We start from the raw sequence: 8,816 nt of genomic DNA, 5'->3' as shown, positions 1-8,816 counted from the left end.
CTCAGCACAGTCTGAAAATATCCTTGATGTAACAGACGACGTACTATTCATGCCCGTCTTTCCCGAAACTTGATTTTATAAACATTATACAATATATGGTGAAGAGCTCGTTCGTATTCGTTTGTTTCCCAAACACACCCAACGGCGGCGTCGTTTTTTAATTACCAACTTCAAAGGATATTTCATGATATACAGGTATCAGTGATCACAAATATTCTATTTTTGACATTTAGTCCTCCGAGCAGTAATGGGATTTTCACCTTTCAAAATATACACCAAGTAACTCCGTGAATCGCGTTTTCGTAATGTGTAAAAATTGGCGACATAATTATTCCCGATGTACCCAGTAGTAGCGTCATGTCCAGCACTTTTGCCTAAGATGATAACGGTTGGCACCAAGAGACGAGAACTTGCTCACAGATTTGAATTTATTAAATGTGTTTGTGCGCGCGATACATTTAATAAAATTCGACTTCAAAGTGAAGGTTAACGAGGAGGAACAGATATTTCCCTCTGGCACCTGTACGAGTTAACCGTTTCAAGGTGTTGATGGGAGTTGATAAGAACGTGACCACTGTCTTGGGGCCGTAGTCTAGCTTGTTTTTACCACCTTGCTCTCCTAAACGGACATAGTGCAGGGATAAGAACACTGATATCACCTGTATGGACAAAACGGAGGAAAACTGGTGATAGACATCATGAGCATCGATTTCCGTCAAGGAGCCGGGTCACCCGATTCTGTTAGTCGCCTATTATGACAAGCGTTAATCACTGGATTATCTGGCCCAGTCTCGATTACTAACATATTGAATACTATTGAGTGCGAAGGTAAACAACAATCAGTCAACCTGCAACAAGCATGGTTTGTTGAAGACCAAGTAATTCTAACCTGGTTCTTCACGAGTCAGTATGTGGTACGTAAATGTTCATTTGTATATTGGTGTATACTGATAAAGGTCCAAGTACTCTATTTGTGAATCCTTACTCACAAACTGTGAATGAACCACATTGCCACTGCTCATTTAACCACACTGTATTCCAAAACAAGAATGTGGACAACTGTGTATTATTATTGATCATTTTCGGTTTTCACAGATTTAGAGGCACATATAATCTCAGTGAGTATAAGACTCAGTTTCAAAGAGTAATTATTTGATTAGCATGGACTGTCTACTGTGTTCTCACACAGATAAACAGAATAATCCAGGTTGCGTAATCGTGTGACTTAATCCATCCGATTAGACTAAAAGGAGTTAATCTTCCTGCCATAGCGACCGATTCAGGAGAGCCTTACTCCAAAATATGCATATCATCCAAAAGCTAACTGCCAGGTTAACATGACATGCAATTGTAAAGAAATCTAACAGATCCCTGGTGATATTTGTGCTTTAACCTCATGTGTGGGAACAGACAAAGTCTTCAGTTCAGATCGATGACAAGGAAACTGAAGTTGAAACCTCTTGGTACTCTTGACTCCCAACGTTGTTTAAATTATAACACCGATAATAATTATAAGAAAAGACATATTTCTGACAGAGTCTTTGGCATTTCAAAGTTGATCGGACCGCCATGGGTTTGCTTTTATAACCCAAAATATCCAACCAACCAACAAACAAAACAAACAAAAAACCAAACAACCCACCCCATCCCCACCCCACCAATCCAAACATACAAAACAAAACAAAAACAAACATTTACACATGACATTGGTCTGTCACAATTGTTATACGTACACTGAGAAAACAGAGCAGCTCATAGCTGGATTACGTAGGTATAAAGATAAGCAGATAGATTTTGTTTGGGATACCGTGGTTTATTAATGAATTATATTAGTAATCTTAAACTGAGACTTCATGATAATATGAAGTGAAACAACCATACAAGAGTGATATCTCACAGTTTCTTCCGATACACCTAGCTGATACGATTGATTGAGAAATAAATACCTTCAAGCAGGATTTTGTTTTCAGATTATCAGATCCGCGTCACTCTGACTGAACATCATGCCGGTTTAGAATCGTTTTCTGAATGTCGCTGACGAATTTAGAGGCTAGGATTGCAGAATCGACTAATCTGTGTCATCATGTCCCAAGCGAGTCGATAGATGCTTATGGTGTCATTCACTGGATTTTATGACCAGAACTGTTATTTAACTGGAATATTGCTGGGCGTTAAATAAAACAAAACAAACAAACATCCTAGGTATTGAACGACCAGAACCTAACTGGAATATACATCACTCCTCATAAATTATTATTATTGTCTGTATTTGCGACATAAATCGCTTGACCGGTGATCATATTGGTTTCATTTTGTTTGTTGATAAACGCCGAAGTCCGCAGTATTCCTGCTAAATAATCGAGTCTGGACCAGACAATCCAGCAATCAACAGCATGAACATCGATCTACGCAATCGGGATACGGTGACATGTACCAACAAAGTCAGCAAGCATGACCACCCGATGCCGTTAGTCGCCTCTCACGCAAGCATGGGCTACTGAAGACCAATTTTTATTCAAACTCGGATCTTTACATGTTTACATGTTTCGCTACATCTAAACAATGACCTTTATGACTTTATAGGACTTGGTAGTATGCTTGTCTTTAATAGTTGATACCTTATGGGAATAGAACCGTGTGTTTAGTGTGACGTACGTACGGGCGTGTAACCACTAGGCCACATGCATGGTCGCATTTGTTAAACGTCAGTATCAGACTGTAACGCATTATATGTATGTAATTCACTTGCTGTGACTACTGCGTTCGGCCCCGGCGATGAATGTCAACTGGGACACAGTAACAGCTGCAGAAGGAAACAAAACCTATCCTTTAATAATGTTTTCCCCTCCGAACACCGATGCACGTGTTGCTGTATCAGACTACATCAATTTGTCAGACGCCACACGACATTCGATCGCTTGCAACACGGTCAAATACAGTACGAGCTATCAACTTGGTATCAACTTCTCATGCGCTAAATAACGCACTTCTGTATTTTGAGTACGTGAATTAGTACGCTGGTTGTATGCCACATTCAGCAGTATTCTAGCAACATCAAGGCGGGGGTCACAAGCATTGTGCCCATGTGGGGAACGAAACCTGTTCATAGGCGTGACGAGCGTACACTTTAACCACTAGCCTACCACCCAACCTTCCCCTTTCTGTTTAAAAGTATACGCAACAGGACAGTTCTACCGGAAGAAAAGATGATGTGTAGGTCTGGCCATTTCAAAGCTGTATAATTTTTCACATACCAACAGATCCATTGCATGTACGCATGGCTTCTCATTTCTGCGTGTAATTCTAACTGTGAGTGTGAACAAACGTCGCCATGGATTTCATTGTGATTCTTGGTCTGTCGGGCTGTATTGTAGTATGGTAATTGAACGCCGAAGACACTGGAAATATTAAATATTTTCAAATGAAACTTGCCATCTATGAAAGATATTACACAAATCTAATTTTGAAATGAAACACAACCATACAACCCTGGATCAAATGACGAAAGGCGCACATCACATGCTCTGTAGTCCTCCCACATGATTAGTTCATACTAGATAACAATAAACAGACACATCAAAAAGCCATTCAACAAACGTGTGACCGTGCATTGTGTGCCTATATTTATTAAGTGAGTGAGTATGGTTTTACGCCACCTTTAGCATTATTCAAGCAGCATCACGGCGGGGGACACCAGAAAATGGGTGCCACACATGTGGGGAATCGAACTCTGATTTTCGGCGTGATAAGTGAAAGCTTTAACCATTGGGCCACTCCACCGCTCCTATATTTATTGAGTGACATGGGAAAGTGTCGACCCAGGACCGCTACTCTTCCAATTACACCGTGTTCTGTCACAGTGTGTGAAAGGAATGTAACATTAACCTCTCTTAGCTGTTGAAGGATCCACTGATCGGTTTTCGAGCCTCGTTTGCGTTAATATCACCCATGGTATCTGTGCATCATAAATACGAAGATGTTTCACCTGGGTCATTTTGACCTTCTTGCCACATTAATCTGGCACACTGCGTTTGAACAGACAAGAGATTAAGGTGTCCACTAGTGACACCATAGACCTGGATTCATATCACACGTGGGTTTAAATGCGAGGGGCTCATTTCTGATGGGTGTGACGAGCGAAGGCTTTAATCTGTATGCTACCCCACCGCCCCATATTCCAGTTGCAGTCTCCACGACTCTTATTAGTCGATTACGATATGTCCAGTCAGCTGACTTGGTTGATGACGCCATCCTAGCCGATTGCGCAGGCAATGGTGTCAGTCATTTGATTGTCTGACCCAGACGAAATTACATACATTCATCTGTCGCACAGCTTTGTGCGGGATTATACAAACACTACAGTATTAAATGGAGATGGTTTTTTTGTGTGTATTGAGAGTGTCGGGAGAGCTAAATCCAGTTGTCACTGCAGTTTGACCAGTCCCGCCAAAGCTACATGCAATGTAGGTTTTGGGGAGTTTATTTTTCCTATGCCATAACTGTTCCCATACCCGCCAAATCATACGCTTTTGGTTCGAGACCCACGCTTTTATTGGTGACATCATGATGATAAATCTCACGCCAACTGGGTTTATATGAGAAAAAGAATAGTGAATGTTGTTATTTTCTTTAGCATGCACATGCAATATTGACTTGAATGAAACAAATAGTTCTGAATACATGGTTTTCAGTAACTGTTCTTCGAATGGATATTGCAGCTATGTGCGTAAAGGCAGGGAGGCGGGTGTGGGAAAGCATCCACCACGGCTAGACCCGTGACCAGTTCGTGGAATGTGACCGTGTATTCCGGTACAGAGCGATTTTGGAGGTTACGGAATGAGGCGAGTGGTGACGAATGGCGACATCATTCGTGACCAACTCATGCTATTCGGGGACAAGCCGGGTTGTTCCATCTAATGTGAAAGTTTTATATAAGAATCAGGCTATTTACGATGAGTTATTCAAATACACGAACGTGCCTTTGTTGACATAATGACTCCCACTGGTCCAACTCGGTGTATTGCTGACGATCTTGCCGCGTTGTTGTTTTGATAGCACGTGCGCTCCAAACAGCTTTAGAAAACGTAACTAAAAATCAAATTTTCAAAACGATAAATATTATATATCTGTATGTAACTGATCAACTTTAATTTTAAGCACTGGGCATATATTTCACATATCTGGGAATATTTCTTTTAGTCTGACTTTTGTTTGGTAATTCATATATTTACAACGAAATCAGTTAAAATTCCACTTGAGGTATGACACCAAGGTTACACAAATGTTCAGGTTGAGAAAAAAATAAATTCATTTTTGAGTTTCCGGTGTGGGATTTAATATAGCTGTATTTAAATATTTTATTTGCATAGTCAATATAGCAAATTCCATTTGTGAATATTTAAGCCTTTTCAGAAATATAATGAGAAATACAACGTGAGCATCTGGTGCTGATAACGTCAGAATGTGTCTTTAACAAATATGTTTTCCTTTGATTTGTATCAAGGACGTTAATTTTTATAAATAAATAAGTTAAAAACACAAACAAAAAACAAAACAAAACAAAACAGCAATACAATGTATGAGTACTTTGGTGATTGTAAGTACCGTTGGAATCAAACAGGAGTTATCGTTCCTGTATGAAGTAGTTCTGATGTCCAGGACTACGCCAATATGAAATCGTTCCAAAGGAGCACGAGTATAAAAACGGTATAAAACGAGTTGGTCACGAATGCCCTTGAGCCCCGGCATCTTTCGTGGCTAACTCGTGTAATTCCAGTACAAGCGATTCGAGTCTTCCTGGTGGTAAGGGTAAGGGACCAGTGGTGACAATTAAATGCCAGGGCATCTCAAGCTTTTCTCTCTTTTCGGTTCAAAGCTGAGAGTTACAAGTTGTTTTGGCGTCCCAAGCGGTCATATTGCTGGAAGATTGCTATAAGCGGCGTCAAAACATACTCGCTCACCCGTAATAGTCAAAACAAAACAGGTGACCTGGTTATTCAGAAATGGGTCAGAACGTCATATCGTGTACAGTGGTGTGCCATTACCTAAAAACATGGTGCCAAAGCACTCCACTTCGTGACCTCCCAGTTAGAAGCTTGTAACAGGTACATACATTAACCTAAAATTGTATCGCCCTCACGCATAATGGCCCTAAATTCAATTAAACGTATCCGAGTTGTAGATGTGGAATAGTGCAGGGGAAATACACATGTAATAGGGCAACGCCCCCGGGGCTAATTTTCTGCCCGAACTCAGACATTTGATTATTTCAAGGCGGGGGTAATGTCTTAGTTGTGCTTTAGACTTTCGTTCATCAAGCTGATAGTACTGATTCGAGTCCTCATATGTCTACTATAGGTGATATCGATTAATTGTGTCACAAATGAGAAGTCAACACATGGAGTACCAATATGGGGCTCGAACCCGGACTTTCGGCTCATGGTGATTACGAACACTGGTATCTATTTCAACAACACTTTGCTTTTTTGTAACCAAGGTTGAACGTAGTAATCACAGCAATTTGATTAATGCATAAAAGCCTGCAAAAAGGGGAGTATATGGATGGCAACTTCCTCATTGTGTAACACGACGTTTCTGGGCTACCAAGAAGTGGCATTATGTAGCCCAGAAACCGAAAACCAACCAAAAGGATGTTGAGAAAGTGATTATACGGTGAAACTAGATTAATCCAACAATACAGCACAAGATGTGTTACTTCACACATTCCTCAGTCCGTTATAATCGGAAACACTATACAGATAAACTGCTCAACTAGTGCTTTGAGTAAAAAAACACCTACAGCGATCCATCAGCACGGTTGATGTCACCTGAGTGTGATATCATGGGCACGATGACGCTTGAAAACAAATTCATAACCTTACGGAAGCCAGTTTCTGATTATAATACATAAATACTTACCAACATTAATAATCAGGAAGATTTGTAATCTCGACAGCTTTAGCTTGACATTCTTAATGCTGGCTGAGAAAGTCGATCAATTATCAGTTACACGAAATTAGGAGAGCTTAGTGTAAGACATACCTTAAATTGTTGGCAGACCGCGTTCGCCTGAGCTGTTCGTTAACAGGAAGAACATGAAGCTATATACACATCCTTTGACTCACCGCCAGCCTGATTCGCTCGCTCTTATACATCATTTGGTACGTGAACGCCAAGTCATGACACTTTCATTGTTGGTTGGGTTGTTGTTTAATGTCGCACTTGCCAGTATCCCAGCTAGGTCACTGGCGGCAGTCTGTAAATAATCTGGACTGGACCAGACAATCCAGTGATCAACATCAATAGCATCGATCACATGACACGTAATGCAACGTCGGCGTGTATTGAGAAAGTGACCATCTTCAACAAAAATGCTACCTAACATCTGGTTCAAACCTATTTATTTCCAAAAAATGGAACCGGTTTGTTAAACAAGCAGTATGTTGTTTTTTCGTTACATTTAGAGTGAGCGAGAGAGTGAGTGAGTGAGTGAGTTTAGTTCTATGCCGCACTCAGCAATATTCCAGCTATATGGCGGTGGTCTGTAAATATTCGAGTCTGGACCAGACAATCCAGTTACAACAACATGAGCATCGATCTGCGCAATTGGGAACCGATGACATGTGTCAACCAAGTCAGCGAGTCTGACCACCCGCTTCCGTTAGTCGCCTCTTACGACAAGCACTGTCGCCTTTTATGGCAAGCATGGGTGGCTGAAGGCCTATTCTACCCCGGGACCTTCACGGGTCCGTGGCATTTAGAAGTTGTTACAGATGTTCAAGATATGTTATGAATTAATCATCTTTTTTCTTTCCACACAACGTTTCAGAATCATTTCGGAACCCTTCATGAGGTGAAGTGACAGCTGGCACTGCCAAAAATTTCCTTGGACAAGCGGTATGTTGCTTAGCTGAATACCGCCCCGGGATATTAATTACGGTATAACGATCATGAGAAAAAACATGTAATAAACAAACAAAGAAGCAAACAATAGTTTTCTGCTTACAACATATTAACAAATATATTACTTAGCATAGAATGTTGATAATATTACAATAACGTAACAACGATTTACCGTTTAACCGAAAATTAACATCAACATAAACCACAACATTTTAGAGAAAATGTGCAGTTATTTTTATTCAGATTACATATGTTCAGATTCTTCTGCTGTAGTACAGCTGTCAAGAATATAAATTTATACGTCTGTACCTGACCAAAATACGTGCGTGACTTAGCGCAATAGTTATGAGAAAATGTTCGCAATAATAATTCTTGTCATGTAACGATAGATAATTAATCTCCATCACTCGCTGATCCAATATGACTCGTCAGTGCTAGAAATAATCTCTGTTGTCTCATGGTTTTGTAGGCATAAAAGGCAAAACTTTTGTATCGCTTGCGTCCGTGTGCTTTAACGATATAATAGTTCAGAGCGAAAGTGTGCTTTATACACAATACATGGTGGTAGAACGAAATGTATTTCTTTTGTAAGATGCCGTATTTAATAATTTCTAAGCCTAATTTTGTTTAATCTATGACAGAAAACAAACGACGGTGTCTGTGACCTAAATTAAGAATCCTCGCACAGTGCTAACTGACGTGCTGTTCTTTTGACGTGTCAGCCCCCTACGACAAACGTTGCTAGAAAAACAAATGATGAACTGTGGATCACTGAAAACAACCATCCTGCTTATGACGAGGTGCGTTAGGTTAGGTGGGGTTTAAAAACGTGCACGCGTGGCTACTAGCCAAGACACAAGCTATTTTTATTGCACGCTCACTGAGACGTCATACCCCACTCAGACACATTAACC

Source organism: Haliotis asinina, chromosome 2 (genome assembly GCF_037392515.1).
Source record: "Haliotis asinina isolate JCU_RB_2024 chromosome 2, JCU_Hal_asi_v2, whole genome shotgun sequence".
Taxonomy (NCBI): domain Eukaryota; kingdom Metazoa; phylum Mollusca; class Gastropoda; order Lepetellida; family Haliotidae; genus Haliotis; species Haliotis asinina.
Note: the sequence above shows the minus strand (reverse complement) of the source record.